General features: G+C 43.4%; 1 protein-coding gene across 1 annotated transcript in view; it reads left to right on the top strand.

The window, feature by feature from the left end:
* The first annotated feature begins 15,445 nt into the window (after nt 1-15,445).
* LOC128689273 (uncharacterized) overlaps nt 15,446-22,836 on the top strand; it is a 48,224-nt gene continuing 40,833 nt past the window's right edge. The window contains exon 1 of the mRNA XM_053777405.2: nt 15,446-16,583. The gene's annotated coding sequence lies outside the window, so the exon portion shown is untranslated. The remainder of the gene's footprint in view (nt 16,584-22,836) is intronic.

Below are 22,836 nucleotides of genomic sequence, written 5' to 3' on the forward strand. Positions count from 1 at the left end.
AGCACATAACGTAGAAAATAATCTGGAGTAACCCAATAAAAAATTATTAAGCATACACAGAAGCTACAGTGACCGAGATCATTTTGATTACAGGTTTGATGCAATTATGACAAAAAAATTATTTGATACAATTGTGTGCTCCAGTTAAAGCCACTTAATATGCATTATTATTATTATAATCAAGGGGGAAGCGCTAAACCCGGAGGATTATACAGCGCCTGGGGGGGGGGGGGGGATGTGGAAGGCATTCAGGCTTAATTCGGGGAACTGGAGCACAGATCCAATTCCCTAAATCAAGAGCCCCTCACCAACATCAAGGAACCTTCCTTGAGGGGACTTAATATGCAAAGCATTTCAGGCAAACTAATTCTGAAACTTACATAATAATGTATTACTAATCCTAGCATATAAGGTAGTCCTATAAGTTAATCATATAAGATGACATATAAGCTAGTCGTATCAATATAAGCAGTACATCTTGTGGGTGAGAGAAAAAAAATCTGTAATAAGAGCAGACCAGCTGTTGAAAAGAAATTTACGTTAAGTATTGTATACTGTCAATATTATATACTGTCAAATTTGTTAATAAAATACATTATGCGGTTCATTTCATTATACTCAGTAGGTTAGGTAAGACACATATGCAACAGTTAGGTATCTTTATTATGAAACGTTTCGCCTACACAGTAGGCTTCTTCAGTCAAGTACAGAAAAGTTGATAGAAGCAGAAGATACTTGAAGACGATGTAATCAGTCCATCACCCTTAAAGATGTTCATACTCAGTAGGCTTTTCGCCCACCAGGGACGAAACGTTTTCTCGATAAAATGTCATAAACGGTATAATGAGACTAGTTGAAAATGATGTACTGGGTAATTACTGGTATCAGTTCAATAAGTTACACTGTGTACATCACTGCTAGAATTATGGCGATAACAATAATTCCCAAATATTCGCATCAATTACTTGATAAAACATTAGTAAGAGTTAATACGTGCTTATTTTTTAAATGTTATTTGTTTTCTTATGCCAAATCAAAATCTAGAACAACATCCAGTATTGGGCCTCTACTTAAACAAGATAGGTCCTACACAGATGACAGCAACGAAATGAGTGAGTTACTCAAGTACCAATATGACTCAGTTTTTAGCGAGCCGCTAACCAGACAGAGTCGAAGACCTAAATGAATTTTTTTGAGAGGGGCACAGAATTTGGTAGATTTAAACTTATCTGATATTATCCTGACGCCAAATGACTTCTTAAAGGTGATAAATGACATGCCCATGCACTCGCCCCAGGCCCAGACTCATGCAACTTCGTGTTCATCAAGAACTGCAACAAGTCCCTATCATGTGTTTTTAACATCCTATGGAGAGTAAGCATGGACACAGAGGTCGTCCCACAGTTACTAAAAACAACAGACATAGCCCCACCCCACAAAGGGGCCAGTAAAGCAATAGCAAAGGACTACAGACCGATAGCGGTAACATCTCATATCATAAACATCTTTGAAAGGGTTTTAAGAAGCAAGATCGCCACCCATCTAGATACCCAATATTTTACACAACCCAGAGCAACATGGGTTTAGAGCAGGTCGGTCCTGCCTGTCCCAGCTACTGGACCACTATGACAAGGTCCTGGATGCTCTAGAAGATAAACAAAACGCAGATGTAGTATACACAAACTTTGCAAAAGCCTCGGACAAATGTGACCATGGTATAATAGCGCACAAAATGCATGATAAAGGAATAACAGGAAAAGTTGGTAGATAGATCTATAATTTCCTAACAAATAGAACACAAAGAGTATGACAACATCAGCATTACAATACAGCTTAAGGCATCCTGCTTGGCTTCAAGGCGAAGCTTTTGTTGTGATTTAAGAAGCTTTTTGGGGAGAAAGGGGAGAATAGTGGTTTGGAATGGGATAACCCATGGAGAGGAGGAAGTGCCACTGTTGTCTTACTTGACATAGATCATATATCTGGTGCATGCGGAGGTCAGTTCCAGCTTTTATGATCCACCAGTGCTGAGGAAAGTTTGGAGGACTTCTGTGCAAAGATTTAAATGAACTTCTCTAAGTATATTGACACCAGTGAGGACATTGCTTTCAGTTACAGGATCGCTGATGCTTAGGATATCAAGTTCTTTCCGTATATTTATAATTTAGGCAGTACGAGGGCATCCTAGAATAATCTTCATTGCTTCTGCAGTTTTTCCAGCCTCCAGTCTGACATGAGCAATTAGGGGTGAAGCATAACCAATGATCTAATATCAGCAAAATATATAATTTTCCCAATTTTAACATTAGCACCATACCTAGGATAAAAACCTACCACAACTCTCAAGTGTCTCGGCCTTTCTTTGTGTTGGCGACAAAGTATTGTTACAACAAGTTAAGTAATGGAACCTCGAAGCCTAGATACCTGTGTCTGTTAACATATTGTAGTCGAGATCCATCATGCAACTGGATCCTGCGGACTACATTTCTCTGTTAGTTAGTTTAATATGTTTATTATGCACCCCATACCCATCCTGTGGGCGGTAGTCAAAAGATTACAGAGGTGCATAATGGGTCCAGGGACTGGACCCCAAAGTTTCGATAGCTGAGCAAATTACAAAGGTAATGAACTCCAGGTAGATCTGTCGAGGACGCCTGTTAAGCATTTTTGTTTTCTCAGTAGAGATAATCAACCCCAGGTCCTGACATGAGGCTAGTACATGGTTAAGAATCTTCTGGGGGATTTGTTAGGTTTTAATTTCTCTATTTGTCTGAGGACCATGTCACTAGTTACTCCAATCGTGCATAGTTTATTATCGTCCTGTTCTACATAATTTATTATTTCTGGAATTTCGCTAGTATTTTCCCGAGTAAAAACTGAGAGGAAGTAGGTATTGAAAATTTCACACATATCCTTATCACTGTCAGTGATCTGACCAGAGTTACTTGTGGGCCTATCTTGTCCCTGATCTTACTTCTGTATACCTGGAAGAACCCTTTTGGGTTAGTCTTTGAATCCCTTGCGACCTTAGCCTCATAATCCCTTTCTGCTTTTCTTATTCTTTTTTTATCTCTTTAACTGAATATATTGATTTCTTAACTGCCCATCCCCTCTTTTGACACACCTATATACGACACTCTTTTGACCAATGAGATGTTTTAATCTATTGTTTATCCATTTGGGATCATTTTTGTTAGATCTAATTTCCCTACTTGGAACAAAAGTTGTCTGGGAAGCTAGAACTATGCTCTGAAAAACGTCGTATTGGCAACCAACACCACCAACCTGACCCATAGTCAGGTTATAAAAATTTAGCCCACCCAGGTAATTTCTCAGAGCCATGAAATTGGCCAAGCAGAAGTCTGGGACAGAGGCTTGATTGCAGTTATCTGGGTAATTTCATGATACATTGAAACTAAGTGATTTGTGATCACTTTCCCCAAGCTCATCGTTAACCTCAAGATTATTAATTAGTGATTCTTTGCTGGCAAGAACCAAGTCAAGCAGATTGTTTCCTCTAGTTGGTTCTGTCACAAACTGTTTTAGAAAGCAATCCTGAACCATATCAAGAAAGTTACTAGACTCAAGATTTCCTGTCACATTGTTCCAATCAATTTGTCTAAAGTTAAAATCTACCATTAACACAACATTTTCATATCTAGATGCCTTATGAATTTCGTCCCATAACAGCTTACTGCACACACTATCAAGGTTTGGGGGTCTATAAATCACACCCAAAATAAATTTTTCATGGCCATCGAGAAACTGTAGACGAACAGATTCTGTGTCCGATGTTTCTAATCTCATATCTTGTCTAACACAACAGTTTAGATTATGTCCGACATATATCGCCACTCCACCACCCTTCCTGTTGACCCTTTCAGTGTGGAATAGTTTATAACCCTGTATGTTGCATTCAGAAGGCATTTCTCTATCTTTCAAGTTGAACCAGGTCTCTGTTATAGCAATAATATCTACATTACCTGCACTTGCAAGTAATCTTAGCTCATCTATCTTATTTCTTAGACTCCTACTATTTGTATAGTAAACCTTAAGGGAGCTAGTCACTCGTTGCCCTCTGTCTGTCTCTGTTTGTTGATCAATTGCTTTGCCTTTACTAGCAACTTTATTTTGAACATTGCCTTTTAAACATATCCCTGAGGTATCCTGGTTATATCTGCTGTTTTCAACCCTAGTACCACAGCCTGATTGTTTCCCCACAAACACCCATACCTCTATAATCTATCAGTTTAAAGTCCTAGACATGTCACCAATAATCCTCTCAATCGAACTGGCTAATGCAACCACTCCAGCCCCAGAGAGATGAACCCCATCCCTGCAGCTCCCCTGCTGCACCTCACCTGCCTACAATATATAAGCCACTTCCTTGCGCATATGTTGTATTCTTTTCAAGATTGATGGACTGATTACATCGACTCAAGGCTGAGGGACTGATTACCTCAAACTACTCCTGTTCTTCACTGTTCTCCTTTGTATGGGCTGATGAAGCCACTGTATGGCGAAACGTTTCCTCATTGCAGATACCCAAGTGTTGCACGTGTGTCTAATTTATCAACTTGTCGGTTTTCTGAGCCATTCATCTACAGGATACAAGTAAGTTTATTCAGGTATACACAAATACAGTTACATAGAATTATCATACATAGCAGCATATGTGTAGAGAACCTGGGATAACCCAAAAAAGTCAGACAGAGTGACTTATTTCCATTGGGGTCCTTTTACCTTATTATTATAATATAAATGTTATAATATTTTCTTATTCTATAATGAAGATAACATCTTATTATCATACTAAAAAGACTATCTACAACACGAGGGTCATTAAGACTATCTACAATACGAGGGTCAGCTAAAAAACAGAAAATCATTCCCCTCCCTTTCTGTAGCTACATTTATCAGACACCTTTTGGCACTCTTCTTGAACTGGTTCATGCTATGACTGGCTTTGACATGTGCGGGTAGTCTGTTCCATTCCTTTATTGCTGTACAATAAAAGGTGTTTGAAGCCTGGCCAATGACTGTAGGTACTACTGTTGAAAGTTTGGAGCCGATCAGAACAGATTCTTGTAGGTACCAACAGTCCCGTGGATCTTTCCCCTGGTTACAGTTCACCACCGATGAAAATTTCAATCCAGTCTGATGATGCGTTCTCACGTTATAAAGGCATACCGTGCAGGAATGAAAAGAAACGAGGCAAGCTCCTTCATGGATGCCAAATATCTATTAAAAATCCACTTCCAGGATGGCAGCACTAACAGCACGGTAATAACAACTTGATCACTGGGAACTTAAAAAAAGATATATTACCAAATCTAGGTGAGAAAGTGGTCTAGTGTAAAGGTATATACTAGCTAAAAATATGCAATACAATACACATATCAAGTAAAACAAAGCCAGTTGAGAAATTATTTAAAACTCAGCAACTGAGATGAATGGAAAATATTCATGAGATTTTATCGAGTCTTTTACCAGGTTAATGGAGGGAAATGACTAAACTGCTGAGCCAAGTTTTAATTCAGAGAAACTAAAGGGCAGTCAGGTATTTTATTGTGATTTAATTAATTAATTATATAGATAATGAGAGGGAGAGTGCGAGGAGGGAGGGAGTGGGGAGAGAGGAAAGGGAGTGGAGGAGTGAGGGAGAGAGGTAATGGGTGAGGGGGAGAGGGAGGAATAGAGGAAGAGGGGAGAATTAGATTGTGAGGAGTAAGTGGAAAGAGAAATTGAATAGGAGAAAGAATGAGTATTGAGGGAGAGAGAGTATGAGAACCTCACTAACTCCAGTACAAGTGTTGCAGTACCAGACTGTGTTGTGAGGTACAACACTAACACTCAGAGGTGCGTGTACCTGCACCTGAGTGCACTTGAGTGCACGCCACTGCTACAGTGAAGACACAGCATAGGTCATAATGCAGTTAAATATTAGTATTGACGTGAAGGTAATCAGAAGCGACATTCACAAGTCATCAAATGGAAACTAATATTCAAATTTCAGCAAAAAATGGTAAATTAGGACACAGCCCAAATTTAATTCAAACCTTTCAAAGAGACCATTATTCTAAAATACACAAGCACATTAAGTTTGAAGCCGCTCTGAAGTTGCATTATCAGGTTGTAAGCAGGGAAGTCTTGAAGACAATCAGATGCGACACTCAGAAATTATCACATGAAAAACAGTTTTTCAATTATTCCAGTTTCATCCAAGAACAAACTGGGATCTAAACAAACCAAAATCAGTCCAAACTTTTATCTAACACTTACCAACTTTTAAGAAAGTAAGCAAAGTAAAGCCTGGTCACAGACCGGGCCATGGAGGCGTTGACCCAAAACCCTCTCCAGGTATACTCTCTAGGTATACTCTCCAGATGTATACTCTCCAGGTATACTCTCCAAGTATACTCTTCAGATATATACACTCCAGGTATACTCTCCAGATATATACTCTCCAGATATATACTCTCCAGATATATACTCTCCAGATATATACTCTCCAGATATATACTTTCCAGATATATACTCTCCAGATATATACTCTCCAGATATATGCTCTCCAGATATATACTCTCCAGATATACTCTCCAGATACATACTCTCCAGGTATACTCTCCAGATATATGCTCTCCAGGTATACTCTCCAGATATATACTCTCCAGGTATACTCTCCAGATATATACTCTCCAGGTATACTCTCCAGATATATACTCTCCAGGTATACTCTCCAGGTATACTCTCCAGATATATACTCTCCAGGTATGCTCTCCAGATATATACTCTCCAGGTATACTCTCCAGATATATACTCTCCAGGTATACTCTCCAAGTATATTCTCCACGTATACTCTCCAGATATATGCTCTCCAGGTATACTCTCCAGATATATACTCTCCAGGTATACTCTCCAAGTATATTCTCCAGGTATACTCTCCAGATATATACTCTCCAGGTATACTCTCCAGATATATACTCTCCAGGTATACTCTCCAGATATATACTCTCCAGGTATACTCTCCAAGTATATTCTCCAGGTATACTCTCCAGATATATGCTCTCCAGGTATACTCTCCAGATATATACTCTCCAGGTATACTCTCCAAGTATATTCTCCAGGTATACTCTCCAGATATATGCTCTCCAGGTATACTCTCCAGATATATGCTCTCCAGGTATACTATCCAGATATATACTCTCCAGGTATACTCTCCAAGTATATTCTCCAGGTATACTCTCCAGATATATGCTCTCCAGGTATACTCTCCAGATATATACTCTCCAGGTATACTCTCCAGGTATACTCTCCAGATATATACTCTCCAGGTATACTCTGCAGATATATACTCTCCAGGTATACTCTCCAGATATATACTCTCCAGGTATACTCTCCAAGTATATTCTCCAGGTATACTCTCCAGATATATGCTCTCCAGGTATACTCTCCAGATATATACTCTCCAGGTATACTCTCCAGATATATACTCTCCAGGTATACTCTGCAGATATATACTCTCCAGGTATACTCTCCAGATATATACTCTCCAGGTATACTCTCCAGATATATACTCTCCAGGTATACTCTCCAAGTATATTCTCCAGGTATACTCTCCAAGTATATTCTCCAGGTATACTCTCCAGATATATGCTCTCCAGGTATACTCTCCAGATATATGCTCTCCAGGTATACTCTCCAGATATATACTCTCCAGGTATACTCTCCAGATATATGCTCTCCAGGTATACTCTCCAGATATATGCTCTCCAGGTATACTCTCCAGATATATAATCTCCAGGTATACTCTCCAGATACATACTCTCCAGGTATACTCTCCAGATATATGCTCTCCAGGTATACTCTCCAGATATATGCTCTCCAGGTATACTCTCCAGATATATACTCTCCAGGTATACTCTCCAGATATATACTCTCCAGGTATACTCTCCAGATATATGCTCTCCAGGTATACTCTCCAGATATATGCTCTCCAGGTATACTCTCCAGATATATGCTCTCCAGGTATACTCTCCAGATATATACTCTCCAGGTATACTCTCCAGATATATACTCTCCAGGTATACTCTCCAGATATATACTCTCCAGGTATACTCTCCAGATATATGCTCTCCAGGTATACTCTCCAGATATATGCTCTCCAGGTATACTCTCCAGATATATGCTCTCCAGGTATACTCTCCAGATATATGCTCTCCAGGTGTACTCTCCAGATATATGCTCTCCAGGTATACTCTCCAGATATATGCTCTCCAGGTGTACTCTCCAGATATATGCTCTCCAGGTGTACTCTCCAGATATATGCTCTCCAGGTATACTCTCCAGATATATGCTCTCCAGGTATACTCTCCAGATATATGCTCTCCAGGTGTACTCTCCAGATATATGCTCTCCAGGTATACTCTCCAGATATATGCTCTCCAGGTATACTCTCCAGATATACTCTCCAGATATATAATCTCCAGGTATACTCTCCAGATACATACTCTCCAGGTATACTCTCCAGATATATGCTCTCCAGGTATACTCTCCAGATATATGCTCTCCAGGTATACTCTCCAGATATATGCTCTCCAGGTATACTCTCCAGATATATGCTCTCCAGGTATACTCTCCAGATATATGCTCTCCAGGCATACTCTCCAGATATATGCTCTCCAGGTATACTCTCCAGATATATGCTCTCTAGGTATACTCTCCAGATATATGCTCTCCAGGTATACTCTCCAGATATATGCTCTCCAGGTATACTCTCCAGATATATGCTCTCCAGGTATACTCTCCAGGTATACTCTCCAGATATATATTCTCCATGTATATTCTCCAGATATATGCTCTCCAGGTATACTCTCCAGATATATACTCTCCAGATATATACTCTCCAGGTATACTCTCCAGATATATACTCTCCAGGTATACTCTCCAGATATATACTCTCCAGGTATACTCTCCAAGTATATTCTCCAGGTATACTCTCCAGATACTCTCCAGGTATACTCTCCGGAAATATACTCTCCAGGTATACTCTCCAAGTATATTCTCCAGGTATACTCTTCAAGTATATTCTCAAGGTATACTCTCCAGATATATACTCTCCAGGTATACTCTCCAGATATATACTCTCCAGGTATACTCTCCAGATATATACTCTCCAGGTATACTCTCCAAGTATATTCTCCAGGTATACTCTCCAGATACTCTCCAGGTATACTCTCCGGATATATACTCTCCAGGTATACTCTCCAAGTATATTCTCCAGGTATACTCTCCAAGTATATTCTCTAGGTATACTCTTCAAGTATATTCTCCAGGTATACTCTCCAGATATATGCTCTCCAGGTATACTCTCCAGGTATACTCTCCAGGTATACTCTCCAGGTATACTCTCCAGATATATACTCTCCAGGTATACTCTCCAGATATATACTCTCCAGGTATACTCTCCAGATATATACTCTCCAGGTATACTCTCCAGGTATACTCTCCAGGTATACTCTCCAGGTATACTCTCCAGGTATACTCTCCAGATATATACTCTCCAGATATATACTCTCCAGGTATACTCTCCAAGTATATTCTCCAGGTATACTCTTCAAGTATATTCTCCAGGTATACTCTCCAGATATATACTCTCCAGGTATACTCTCCAGATATATACTCTCCAGGTATACTCTCCAGATATATACTCTCCAGGTATACTCTCCAGGTATACTCTCCAGGTATACTCTCCAGGTATACTCTCCAGATATATACTCTCCAGGTATACTCTCCAGATATATACTCTCCAGGTATACTCTCCAGATATATACTCTCCAGGTATACTCTCCAGATATATACTCTCCAGGTATACTCTCCAGGTATACTCTCCAGGTATACTCTCCAGATATATACTCTCCAGATATATACTCTCCAGGTATACTCTCCAGATATATACTCTCCAGGTATACTCTCCAAGTATATTCTCCAGGTATACTCTTCAAGTATATTCTCCAGGTATACTCTCCAGATATATACTCTCCAGGTATACTCTCCAGATATATACTCTCCAGGTATACTCTCCAGGTATACTCTCCAGATATATACTCTCCAGGTATACTCTCCAGGTATACTCTCCAGGTATACTCTCCAGGTATACTCTTCAAGTATATTCTCCAGGTATACTCTCCAGATATATACTCTCCAGGTATACTCTCCAGGTATACTCTCCAGGTATATTCTCCAGGTATACTCTTCAAGTATATTCTCCAGGTATATTCTCCAGATATATACTCTCCAGGTATACTCTCCAGGTATACTCTCCAGGTATATTCTCCAGGTATACTCTTCAAGTATATTCTCCAGGTATACTCTCCAGATATATACTCTCCAGGTATACTCTCCAGGTATACTCTCCAGGTATATTCTCCAGGTATACTCAAGTATATTCTCCAGGTATACTCTCCAGATATATACTCTCCAGGTATACTCTCCAGGTATACTCTCCAGGTATACTCTCCAGGTATACTCTCCAGGTATACTCTCCAGATATATACTCTCCAGGTATACTCTCCAGGTATACTCTCCAGATATATACTCTCCAGGTATACTCTCCAGGTATACTCTCCAGGTATACTCTCCAAGTATACTCTCCAGGTATACTCTCCAGGTATACTCTCCAGGTATACTCTCCAGATATATACTCTCCAGGTATACTCTCCAGGTATACTCTCCAGGTATACTCTCCAGATATATACTCTCCAGGTATACTCTCCAGGTATACTCTCCAGGTAAGGAAGTAAGCAAGGTTTATGTCACCTTAGTATACACAAACAAATATTTAACAACGGTCGTGAGGACACATGCTACAGACACATAAAATAACATTAAGTTAATTTAACCTAAGTTAACCAAATAAAGTCAACTATTGTGAATTGTTTCTGGTCAGAAGAGACATTCTCCAGTTATTTTAGAGACACCAAGTAATAAAAGTAACACATGATAACTTACACAAGGTAACATCAAGTGTCTCAGGAAACATCTCCACCACAGTTTAGGCTGTCCACAAGATGCATTTTCCAGTTATTGCACATTATCAAACAAAATTTGTGCCTACACAGCCTAAACCCACGAAACGTTCCATCTATTTCTTACCATACCATTAAAGATTGCTCCCCCTAATATTTTAAATGCCCCTGTCTAGGGGCATTTAATAACTTAAAGAACACTATACCAGCCTAGGGTTAAGCCCACTTGGACCTGCCTCGCATGGGCCAGTAGGCCTTCTGCAGTGTTCCTTCGTTCTTATGTTGTTTCTTCACAAAAAGAATTAAGTAAATGGCCAATATTTATATTTATATTAACTGTTAGGAAGGGCACAAAAACATATACAAAAATATAATATATTAATAGTAAGTAACATTAATTATATAACACACAACTTACTCTACTAACTCACTATCACAGTGGTTTAAGTTAACACTTACATAACAGTGGGGCTCTGACACCCCACCTTCTGCAGGCCTCTCAGCCTGGACGTAAAATATTATTTGTATCTCCACTACAACCTATGGCATAAACTTACCCAAAATCACCCCCCCCCTTACTCATACAAACACCGAGCCATGACGACTTGCTCCATGCATCGCTCTTCCAGTACTGACTACACACCTCCCCTGCATCTTCTGGCCACTATGTCCAATACGCGTCCTATTTCAGAATAAATCCGTCACTGACGTTATTAACTGAGCGTTTTTTATACACATATTTTCTACAATGCCTTGCGTAATGTAGTTTATGCCAGGTTCCAGCTAGTACAAGTCACTCCATGTTGTGTCTGTCGGTCTTGTTTCTCTCTCACTCGCTGTTCCTCGTGGTGGTAACACCATCTCTGCTCTGTCTGGGAGAATGTTCTTCTCCTCAGCTCGTGTTATTTAGACTATTTTTGTTAGAGTATGTGTCCTTTGGTGAGGTGGGACATACATCTCGTAACTCTGTTCACAGAGTATTATTTAGACTTACTGATATTTGAAGTTTTCAGAGGTTGTGTATCATGAGACACGCGCACTATCTCTGCTTCCCAGTTCAACTCTCGACCTACAATGTTTTGGCATATACGTACTGTCGTAGTCAGGAAACTGGAATTGCTAAACTCAGTTTCAGTAATAGGTGTTAGCCATTTGGGAGGATCTGCCGAAAGTCCACAGTTAGGGTCGTTTTCATTTCCTTGATTCCTCACCTGATGCTGTGCTGTTCACTGCTGCTTCGACCATTACTGCTGTTTGACGAATGGGTTGTCACATTCTTCAAGCAGAAGTTAGCTTGTAATAAAGTTGGTAGAATTACCGACAATATGTAAAGTAAAAGGACACAAGTGCAACTAATGTGACATTTATTGTGGCAACGTTTCGCTCTCCAGGAGCTTTATCAAGCCATTACAAACAATACATGGACACAGAGGGTATATAAAGGCTCAGAGTGAGGTGCAATACTAGTGAGATAACATTTCGATGTTCACTAGTGGTAGTAGTAGTAGTGGTAGTGACAAAAGTAATACAAGTAATACAGAGAGTGAACACTGAAACAAGCTGCCTCTTTCCAGTCTATATTTGTCCAACCTATTTTTATGTTACCCAAGTAATAGTTTTTATATCCTTTTACTCTTGTACGAATTAATTGCTCTATCATATTGTATTACTTTTGTCACTACCACTACTACTACTACTACTACTACCACTAGTGAACATCGAAATGTTACCTCACTAGTATTGCACCTCACTCTGAGCCTTTATATACCCTCTGTGTCCATGTATTGTTTGTAATGGCTTGATAAAGCTCCTGGAGAGCGAAACGTTGCCACAATAAATGTCACATTAGTTGCACTTGTGTCCTTTTACTTTACAGAAGTTAGCTTATCTAGTGACTTCTTGTCAGTCACATTCTAAGTCTACGTCGAGTCAATCCGAGCAAATACTGAGCACTCGCTTGAGGTTCCTGAACCTGTATTCCCTGGAACGCAGGCGGGAGAGATACATGATTATATACACCTGGAAAATCCTAGAGGGACTAGTACCGAACTTGCACACGAAAATCACTCACTACGAAAGCAAAAGACTTGGCTGACGATGCAACATCCCCCCCAATGAAAAGCAGGGGTGTCACTAGCACGTTAAGAGACCATGTGGTAGCCCGGTGGTCTGGTGGCTAAAGCTCCCGCTTCACACACGGAGGGCCCGGGTTCGATTCCCGGCGGGTGGAAACATTTCGACACGTTTCCTTACACCTATTGTCCTGTTCACCTAGCAGAAAATAGGTACCTGGGTGTTAGTCGACTGGTGTGGGTCGCATCCTGGGGGACAAGATTAAGGACCCCAATGGAAATAAGTTAGACAGTCCTCGATGACGCACTGACTTTCTTGGGTTATCCTGGGTGGCTAACCCTCCGGGGTTAAAAATCCGAACGAAATCTTATCTTACAATAAGTGTCAGGGGCCTGAGACTGTTCAACTGCCTCCCAGCATACATAAGGGATTACCAACAGACCCCTGGCAGTCTTCAAGCTGGCACTGGACAAGCACCTAAAGTCGGTTCCTGACCAGCCGGGCTGTTGGTTTGCGTGCGTTGGTTTGCGTGCAGCCAGCAGTAACAGCCTGGTTGATCAGGCTCTGATCCACCAGGAGGCCTGGTCACAGACCGGGCCGCGGGGGCGTTGACCCCCGGAACTCTCTCCAGGTAAACTCAAAAACACATACACTTACACCCATATATTACTCCTGTACTTATGAGCATATGTCATCATAGTAACCTAACAGATGGTACCTGCTCATAAGTGTACTATAGTGTACTATCATCTAATGTGTGCATACACCATATGATATGTACAGAATATGATATACAAGTATATTAAGTTATGCTCGAAGAGTTGTGGAGATTGTCTCCTTAATTATTCAAACTGCATTAACTGTAATTATTACCACCTAAACAACTCTGTTTTTATTTGGTTGGTTTGTATTCGTTCAGTTGCAGTCCAAAAGAGTTATTGAGAGGCCAAATAATTTTACAGGATAACTGGATTAGAATACACGCTGACAAACTGTTACGAACCCAGAACCAGGCTAGATACCAGAGGGAGATCAATACGTTAACCTAGTATTCTCTGATACCAGAGGGAGATCAATACGTTAACCTAGTATTCTCTGATACCAGAGGGAGATCAATACGTTAACCTAGTATTCTCTGATACCAGAGGGAGATCAATACGTTAACCTAGTATTCTCTGATACCAGAGGGAGATCAATACGTTAACCTAGTATTCTCTGGAGATATCTTCACTTAATAGATGTTGCATTTTGTATCAATGCCCCATTACCAATTATTACGAACACGAGGGTAGAAACATTTGGTGTGTTTCCTTACACCGGTTGTCTATGTTCCCCATCAGTAAAATGGGTACCTGGATGTTAGTGGACTGGTGTGGGTCGCATCCTGGGACAAAACTGACCTAATTTGTCCGAAATGCTCTGCATAACGAGCGGCTTTCTATATAGTAATATGTCATTGATGTCAGCTAGGACTGTATACCTTGTACATGTACTTGTAGAAATAAAGATATTATTATTATTATTATTATTATTATTATTATTATTATTATTATTATTATATGGCCTGCACTCCTTGCCATAATGCGATTACCACTTGAGAACAAGCAAAAACAAAGCAGAGAATAAATGAATTATATTCCCTTTACCAAAACAAGCTGGTATTTACATTGTATCATAGCTTATGTACAGTATTTACACTGTGTACAATGAGGCAAAAGCAAACATAAGACACTGTGAACCATGAACGACCAACAGCGAAGGCAAGTCTGCCAAAGTTGTTCCACGAGTGTACCACATCGCTTCACAACTTTGACAGGCTTCCTTGTGATTAATGAGTTGAACCAAGGTACTGGTAAAACGACGGGGCCCCTTTGATCGTTAAACCCTTAGCACCTGGTTCACTGGTCGGGGGCATGCCATTATGAGTGACATACATCGAATATAATGCAACATACTCTTGGTATGCCATACTAATCATCAAGGAAAACATAAGACTGTAATAACTTGTGTGATTAAATATAGTCCTTATGCAATCACCTCGGTAATTATAAAAGCCATGACGAAAGTGGAAAGGCGTGAGCTGTGGGCAAACAATTAAGCTGTGCTCCTGAGTCAGTTGTATACACAGGCTACAGAGAGAGCAGCAGGAACACCTGCAGACAGGTGGCTACAGGTGAGATGCATGTGTCAGATCTCCAGTCAACAGAGTTACCTCAAAGTGAGGATTCCTGTTGGGGAAGGAAGTATGAGAAAGGAGGAAGTGAGAAGTATGGGAAGGAGACAAGGAGTGGAATGGGAGATGGGGAGGGAGTGAGAGATGAACTTCCAAGTGAGGGAGAGGGTAAGCTTGTGGCGGTGCGGGGAGTGGTGTTCCCTGAGTGAGAGTGAGAGGGAGGGGCGCAACAGGCTGCCACTCCCCGTCTCCCTGGCGACCGAGCGAGGGGAGACTTGCTTGTGACGACCTACCTGGCTCTCACACGCTGTCTTCCCTCGCTCCCTGCTGCTGTGTCGTGCACTCTGCTGTGACACTCATCTACAACCTTCACCTCTTCTACTGCTTTGGGATTTACATCTAGTAAACACTAGAGCATGCATCTACCAGACACAGCTGTGGGACCTGTATCTAGAAAACCTGTGGGTCCTGCCCATGGAGCCTGTATCTGTAATACCTCTGTGGGTCTTGTGTTAGAAGAGACAGCTCTAGGACCTGTATCTCTGGGACCTACGTCTAACACGGACAGCTCTGGGACCTACGTCAAACACGGACAACTCTGGGACCTGCGCCTAACAGACACCTCTGGGACCTGCGTCTAACAGACACCTCTGTGACCTGCGTCTAACAGACACGTCTGGGACCTGCGTCTAACAGACACCTCTGGGACCTGCGTTTAACAAGACACTCATCCAGGAGACTCGAGTAAGACACGTCAGTAATGAGGCTAGCTTAGACATGTGTTGTTGTGATCGTCCTGAGGAACAAATGAACCCACACGGCCTCATGGGCTGAATGGGGCTTGAAACAAGGTTAAACCAGTGTGATAATTGAGACGTTAGTGTGGTGAAGTGGAGAAGTGTTTTGAAAAGTTAATATGTTAGGTGGATCGTTTCTTCCTCACCACACATGTACACTACCAAGAATACTTTATTTCCAAAAATAGTAATTAAGGTAAACTTCCAGTGTATATACGGTGTGTATATATATCTTTGAGTATACGTTATGGGCTACTGCTGCTGCTGACGAGGATGACCTCTGGTGAACGTCAACTTAGACGTTGAAGGCTGTGTATCTCAGCTCACTAGAAAGGTACATATACAGAAGCGAGGAGGAGAAGCATCACCAGGAAGAAGAGAGAGGTGAGGGGAGGTATACAAGGAGAGGTTATGATGGCGTGTGTGAGGTGTGCCATGGGTGAGGTAGCAGCTGCCTTACCTCTGTCTCCACCCTACACCTCACCTCTCATCCACACAGCCTAGCCACCAAGGGTAAGGTGCCTCTCTCCTTTATTCCTCAGTCAACCTTATCAGTTATTTCTCAGTCAACCTTGTCAGTTATTTCTCAGTCAACCTTGCCAATCATTCCTCAATCTTGCCAATCATTCCTCAGTCAACCTTGTCAGGTTTTCCTCAATCAACCTTGTCACTCATTCCTCAGTCAATTTTATCAATCATTCCTCAGTCAAACTTGTCAGTTATTCCTCAGTCAATCTTGTCAGTTATTTATCGGTCAACCTTGTCAGCCATTCCTCAGTCAATCTTATCAGTCATTCCTCAGTCAACCTTGTCAATCATTCCTCAGTCAACCTTGTCAATCATTCCTCAGTAATATTAATCCTATGCGCAGTAATCTTAATCAGTTACTTTTGCTAAATGAATAGGGGAATCGCTAAACCTTTACGAGTCAATTATTTTGATGGGTAAGCGATAGACCCACAGGGGTCATACAGCGCCTGGGGAGTGGGAGGCTATGAGGTTCGATTAGAGAATGGGGAGAATAGGTCCAGTTCCTTAGATGCAGAGCCAGTCACTGACACACACACACACACACACACACACACACACACACACACACATACACATACACATACACATACACATACACATACACACACACACACACACACACACACACACACACACACACACACACACACTCTTTACAGTGTACATCAGGCCCATGCTGGAGTATGCAGCACCAGTTTGGAGCCCACAACTGGTCAAGCACGTCAAGAAATTAGAAAGAGTGCAAAGGTTTGCAACGAGACTAGTCCCAGAGCAAAGGGGAATGTCCTACGAGGAGAGATCAAGGGAAACCAACCTGACGACACTGGAGGACAGGAGGGTCAAGGGAGATATGATAACTACATATAAAATATTGAGAGGAACTGGCAAGGTGGATAGAGACAGGATGTCCTGGAGATGGGACACAAAAAACAAGGGGTCACAATTGGAAGTTAAAGACTCAGATGAGGCGGGGCCAGGAGCTATGAATCGACCCCTGTAACCACAATTAGGCAAGTACAATTGTGTACACACGTCAGTAGCGTTAGTGTTGACACCTTGTATTGGTCTGTGTACTGTCCATTAGTAACCATTAAGAATGTGTATGTAGTAATCAATGTTATACCACAGATGGCAGTGTGTGATTCATGGCACGCTGGGTATGGTGTATCCACAATCTCTTGTACAATAAACTATGGAACCGAGATGTGTTCTATCCCCGTCTATCTAGCGTAACTCACAGTATACCCAGACTCAGGGCATGACAGATTTGGTGGCAGCAATGGGATCCTTATCGTGACATTCAGAAAAGAGTTGATGGCACACACTGCACCTGAGGGATTTCTTCATCCCACACACGGTTGTTAGGATCTGCAGTTACCCTAAATGCATCAAGGGCTATCTTATTCGTGCACTCGGCTGAATTATTGTTAGCAGGATGATGGGCTACAATGGTTGACTTCTTTATTTTATAAAAATCACACAGCTTGTCGAGCACAACATGAAAAAATCACTCTCTCTCCCCCCCCCACCCCCACTGTCAGTAACAATAGATTTGGGAGGTGTGTGTCGATAGATAATTCTCTCCTGTAACACACGTGCAATAGTTTCTGCTGTTTTTCCTGGGATTGAGGCCAAATCAGTGTGACATGTTAAATTATCCACCATAACACACACATGTTAAATTATCCACCATAACACACGTCTGTTATGCTAGTCAGTAAGGTAACAGAGACTTCCACAAGGTTCCTCGGTGGCAAAATAAACCTGAATTGGGTTAGGGCCTCCTTTGTTACCCATGTAGAGCATACATTTTTCACAATGCCGTACAGATATATCAGTGGTTATACAAAACCAATTGTACTTAAACCTCGGTTGCCTGATGGAGCAGCCTTGTCCTGGGTGAGTGGCTGCTGGTACATCATGTATTAGCTGCAGGGTTCTATTCACTAACGTCAAAGGTATCATCAACTGATGAACAGTACGATTAGGATTTCCAATCCTAGCAACTCAGTATTGAAAAACGATTTCCTGTACAAAGTCGCTGATTGGCACAGGTGACTTTATTGATAAGTCATCGTCCTCTCTGGTCAGTAACTTAATCACACTAGACCAAATCGAATCACTGCTCCCTGCACGTTTAACATCCTCGAACGTGGAAGGAAAATTTGCTTTAATTAACCATTATGACATGACAAGAAATCAGTAACCATGTCCTGCCTGTCAGACAAGTGTGCGAAGGTGGCGGAAGGAACAGTCAGCTGTCAGCGCAAAGCAGCACCACTAGAGCTGGATTAGCACGGCGCACAAAGCTACAGAGCTTGGCCAGTAACACAGCTGACAGACTTGCTTACCATTGCATGGGGCGGCAGGTGTAAAGCTTGCAGAAGACAGCTGTGTGGAAATGTAGACACCTGCGCTGGCTTAAGAATCGGGTGGCTTGGAAGTGTGCAGCACCTATATATGGACGCGAGTGACTACAACTGTTTGTATTTTAAGTTTATACAGGTATACACAAATAAAGTTACATAGATCATACATAGAAGCGTATGTGTAGAGAACATGGGATAACTCAAAAAAGTCAGATAAAGTGACTTATTCCCATTAGGTCCACAAACACTTTTATAAACCGAGGACGTGTATTCAGTCTGTGTATATCTGGTGGATATCATGACATGCCCAGAATCAGGGTACCTGCACACTCGTAAATACACGCACACACACACACGCACACACACACACACACACAACACACACACACGCACACACACACACGCACACACACACACGCACACACACACACGCACACACACACACAAACACACACACACAAACACACACAGGAGCCAGGAGCTTTGAATCGACCCCTGCAAGCACATAGAGGCGAGTACACACACCGCCCCTCACCGAGGCTGGAGGGAAGGATCTTGTCTACATTCCTCACCCACTGCCTGACTTACATAGTTTACTAACACAGACCAGGCCTTAGTTCCCCCTCTCCCACCCCAGTTCAACTCCCACTCACTAACACAGACCAGGCCTTAGTTCCCCCTCTCCCACTCCAGTTCAACTCCCACTCACTAACACAGACCAGGCCTTAGTTCCCCCTCTCCCACTCCAGTTCAACTCCCACTCACAAACACAGACCAGGCCTTAGTTCCCCCTCTAGTTCAACTCCCACTCACTAACACAGACCAGGCCTTAGTTCCCCCTCTCCCACCCCAGTTCAACTCCCACTCACTAACACAGACCAGGCCTTAGTTCCCCCTCTCCCACTCCAGTTCAACTCCCACTCACTAACACAGACCAGGCCTTAGTTCCCCCTCTCCCACCCCAGTTCAACTCCCACTCACTAACACAGACCAGGCCTTAGTTCCCCCTCTCCCACCCCAGTGCAACTCCCACTCATAGACCTGGCCTTAGTTCCCCCTCTCCCACCCCAGTTCAACTCCCACTCACTAACACAGACCAGGCCTTAGTTCCCCCTCTCCCACCCCAGTTCAACTCCCACTCACTAACACAGACCAGGCCTTAGTTCCCCCTCTCCCACCCCAGTTCAACTCCCACTCACTAACACAGACCAGGCCTTAGTTCCCCCTCTCACACCCCAGTTCAACTCCCACTCACTAACACAGACCAGGCCTTAGTTCCCCCTCTCCCACCCCAGTTCAACTCCCACTCACTAACACAGACCTGGCCTTACACCCCAGTTCAACTCCCACTAACTAGACCTGGCCTTAGTTTCCCCTCTCCCACCCCAGACCTTAGTTCCACCTCTCCCACCCCAGTTCAACTCCCACTCACTAACATAGACCTGGCCTTAGTTCCCCCTCTCCCACCCCAGTTCAACTCCCACTCACTAACACAGACCTGGCCTTAGTTCCCCCTCTCCCACCCCAGTTCAACTCCCACTCACTAACATAGACCTGGCCTTAGTTCCCCCTCTCCCACCCCAGTTCAACTCCCACTCACTAACACAGACCAGGCCTTAGTTCCCCCTCTCCCACCCCAGTTCAACTCCCACTAACACAGACCTGGCCTTAGTTCCCCCTCTCCCACCACAGTTCAACTCCCACTCACTAACACAGACCTGACCTTAGTTCCCCCTCTCCCACCCCAGTTCAACTCCCACTCACTAACACAGACCTGACCTTAGATCCCCCTCTCACACCCCAGTTCAACTCACACTCACTAACACAGACCAGGCCTTAGTTCCCCCTCTCCCACTCCAGTTCAGCTCCCACTCACTAACACAGACCTGGCCTTATTTCCCTCTCTCCCACCCCAGTTCAACTCCCACTCACTAACACAGACCTGGCCTTAGTTCCCCCTCTCCCACTCCAGTTCAACTCCCACTCACTAACACAGACCAGGCCTTAGTTCCCCCTCTCCCACTCCATTTAAACTCCCACTCACTAACACAGACCAGGCCTTACTTCCCCCTCTCCCAACCCCAGTTCAACTCCCACTCATTAACACAGACCAGGCTTTAGTTCCCCCTCTCCCACCCCAGTTCAACTCCCACTCACTAACACAGACCAGGCCTTAGTTCCCCCTCTCCCACCCCAGCTCAACTCCCACTCACTAACATAGACCTGGCCTTAGTTCCCCCTCTCCCACCCCAGTTCAACACACACAAGGCCTTAGTTCCCCCTCTCCCACCCCAGTTCAACTCCCACTCACTAACACAGACCAAGCCTTAGTTCCCCCTCTCCCACCCCAGTTCAACTCCCACTCACTAACATAGACCTGGCCTTAGTTCCCCCTCTCTCACCCAGTTCAACTCCCACTCACTAACACAGACCTGGCCTTAGTTCCCCCTCTCCCACCCCAGTTCAACTCCCACTCACTAACACAGACCAGGCCTTAGTTCCCCCTCTCCCACTCCATTTAAACTCCCACTCACTAACACAGACCAGGCCTTACTTCCCCCTCTCCCAACCCCAGTTCAACTCCCACTCATTAACACAAACCAGGCCTTAGTTCCCCCTCTCCCACCCCAGTTCAATTCCCACTCACTAACACACACAAGGCCTTAGTTCCCCCTCTCCCACCCCAGTTCAACTCCCACTCACTAACACAGACCAGGCCTTAGTTCCCCCTCTCCCACCCCAGTTCAACTCCCACTCACTAACATAGACCTGGCCTTAGTTCCCCCTCTCTCACCCCAGTTCAACTCCCACTCACTAACACAGACCTGGCCTTAGTTCCACCTCTCCCACCCCAGTTCAACTCCCACTCATGAACACAGACCTGGCCTTAGTTCCCCCTCTCCCACCCCAGTTCAACTCCCACTCACTAACACAGACCAGGCCTTAGTTCCACCTCTCCCACCCCAGTTCAATTCCCACTCACTAACACAGACCAGGCCTTAGTTCCCCTTCTCCCACTCCAATTCAACTCCCACTCACTAACACAGACCAGGCTTAGTACCCCCTCTCCCACTCCAGTTGAACTCCCACTCATTAACACAGACCAGGCCTTAGTTCCCCCTCTCCCACCCCAGTTCAACTCCCACTCACTAACATAGACCTGGCCTTAGTTCCCCCTCTCTCACCCCAGTTCAACTCCCACTCACTAACACAGACCTGGCCTTAGTTCCACCTCTCCCACCCCAGTTCAACTCCCACTCATGAACACAGACCTGGCCTTAGTTCCCCCTCTCCCACCCCAGTTCAACTCCCACTCACTAACACAGACCAGGCCTTAGTTCCACCTCTCCCACCCCAGTTCAATTCCCACTCACTAACACAGACCAGGCCTTAGTTCCCCTTCTCCCACTCCAATTCAACTCCCATTCACTAATACAGACCAGGCTTAGTTCCCCCTCTCCCACTCCAGTTGAACTCCCACTCACTAACACAGACCAGGCCTTAGTTCCCCCTCTCCCACTCCAGTTCAACTCCCACTCACTAACACAGACCAGGCCTTAGTTCCCCCTCTCCCACTCCAATTCAACTCCCACTCACTAACACAGACCAGGCTTAGTTCCCCCTCTCCCACTCCAGTTGAACTCCCACTCATTAACACAGACCAGGCCTTAGTTCCCCCTCTCCCACTCCAGTTCAACTCCCACTCACTAACACAGACCAGGCCTTAGTTCCCCCTCTCCCACCCCAGTTCAACTCCCACTCACTAACACAGACCTGGGCTTAGTTCCCCCTCTCTCACCCCAGTTCAACTCCCACTCACTAACACAGACCTGGCCTTAGTTCCACCTCTCCCACCCCAGTTCAAC

The sequence above is a fragment of the Cherax quadricarinatus genome, chromosome 18 (assembly GCF_038502225.1).
Source record: "Cherax quadricarinatus isolate ZL_2023a chromosome 18, ASM3850222v1, whole genome shotgun sequence".
Taxonomy (NCBI): domain Eukaryota; kingdom Metazoa; phylum Arthropoda; class Malacostraca; order Decapoda; family Parastacidae; genus Cherax; species Cherax quadricarinatus.